The sequence below is a fragment of the Oncorhynchus mykiss genome, chromosome 30 (assembly GCF_057628025.1).
Source record: "Oncorhynchus mykiss isolate SJ-2025 chromosome 30, ASM5762802v1, whole genome shotgun sequence".
NCBI lineage: Eukaryota > Metazoa > Chordata > Actinopteri > Salmoniformes > Salmonidae > Oncorhynchus > Oncorhynchus mykiss.
The window spans coordinates 29,972,488-29,974,456 of record NC_143051.1 but is presented as its reverse complement, the minus strand read 5'-3'; the positions used below and the strand labels follow the sequence as shown (position 1 = coordinate 29,974,456).

General features: G+C 38.1%; 1 long non-coding RNA gene across 1 annotated transcript; it reads right to left on the bottom strand.

Annotated features, from left to right (window-relative positions):
• Nucleotides 1–598: 598 nt before the first annotated feature.
• On the bottom strand, nucleotides 599–1,439 carry LOC110489425 (uncharacterized). Its single transcript, XR_016493612.1, has 2 exons — nucleotides 1,259–1,439; nucleotides 599–1,153 (listed from the first exon to the last, which is right to left on the bottom strand). It is a non-coding gene; the product is annotated as an uncharacterized LOC110489425 (long non-coding RNA).
• Between the last annotated feature and the right edge of the window lie 530 nt (nucleotides 1,440–1,969).

Genomic DNA, 1,969 nt, shown 5'->3' with positions numbered 1-1,969 from the left:
GCTTAGTGTGACTATCATTTGTTTTCCAACAGGGCAATGACCCGACATTCCTCCAGGTTGTGTAAGGGCTATTTGACCAAGAAGAAGAGTGATGGAGAGCTAAATCAGATGACCTAACCTCCACAATCACCCGACCTCAACCCAATAGAGATGGTTAGGATGAGTTGGACTGCAGATTGAAGGAAAAGCCGCTCAGCATATGTGGGAACTACTTCAAGACTGTTGGAAAACCATTCCATGTGAAGCTGGTTGAGAGAATGCCAAGCATGTGCAAAGCTGCCATCAAGGCATAGGGTGGCTACTTTGAAGAATTTAAAATCTAAAATATATTTTTATTTGTTGAACACTTTTTTTGGTTAGTACATGATTCCATATGTGTTATTTCACAGTTTTGATATCTTCACTATTATTCTACAATGTAGAAAATAGCAAAAAGAACGAAAAACCCTTCAATGAGTACTGTAGATATTAAATTGTGTTAGATATTTCTGAGCGTAAGGTGCCAGGTGGGACAATCTTGACTTACTTTGATGTTTAGATGTGCTGTCTGTAATCCCCCTCATGAGTCAAACCAATTCATAAAATGTTTTCTTAATACTGGTTTGCAAAGTCTTTATTACATTTGTCAAACGGTGTGTTGAAGAAACAAGTACTGTATTGCAGTGGAAAACAAGTTAGTTAATAGTTAATCAAGAGAGGAAATAACAAAACTCAAATTAATATTTTAATCTACCTTATTATACATTCAATAAATAACTGAAAACCGTTTTAGTCAGTGGACAGCACAGCTTGAAACCACATAAATTACATAGCTAATAAATACATAAACATACATGCTGTTCAGCTCAGCTGTAACTTTGATTAACAACCAGACGTATAACATAAAAAATGGTACAATGCGCAAAACACCTGTGGATTATTAAGCCCATTATGAATTTTAGTTTTGTGTTAAAAAAATAGATGCAAGCACCCAATGAAGTCTCCTGATTAGCAGATATAGATAGATAATTGGCTGTTCTTGTGATGACAGTTGCCTACTGATGTTAGTGTTGTCACCTCAGAATAGTCCGTTTCTGGTGGTGTACTGTACATTGTAAGATCTGCGTCTGTGCCAGCGTCTCCTTACAGCTGCACAGCAGCCACATAGCATACACTGCAAAAGAAAGATGGGGAAGCATGATTCACATGCAACATTGCAGAAATTAAATAACTGAAATACTTTGTAAACTATTTTCACAGTACACAAGCCTATACGTACACATAGCAGGATCCACAGGGGTACCAGAATGATAGCGATGCCACAAGGAATGATAATGGCCAAAGCCCAGCCAGGAAAACCTCCAACACTTGTGGCATGGAAAGGAGTGGTCAGTAAAAGGGTAGGAAGTGGTGTGGTGCTTGTAGTTGTAGTTGGGGCAACAGTGGTGGTCAGGAGACCTAGAATGGAAATTAAAATACATTTTATAGGGATGATAAACTTGTAATATGTCAGACAACATAGATATATGTGTTTTCGAGATTGAGTATTATACACGTTACATGGTGTTTGATAACTCACTGTCATAAAAAAAACATAGAAATGACAACTGTATGGTAACAAAAGCAGCATACCTGAGACTTTTAAGACTTCCTGTAGAAAACCACTAGGGTGGTTGACATCTTCCTCTTTGTATACATACGTCACGTTTGCCGTGATCTCAGTGCCATCAGCACTGTGGACGTAAAAATGGGTTTTGTGTGAGAGTTAAACATGTTCCCTTCATCCTGTTTAGCTGTACAAGTAGCAGCTAAATGAAATCTGCAGAAATTCTAAAGAGTGCAGTTGAGAAAGACGGGTTGGTTCAAGGTTGTGACGTTGTACTTACATGAAGTTGGCGTTGGGAAATATAAACTGTTTGCCATCTGGTTCACTGAGAACCTTATGGAGCTAAAAGGGGACAAAACATCAAGTTGTCAATTACTATCATGA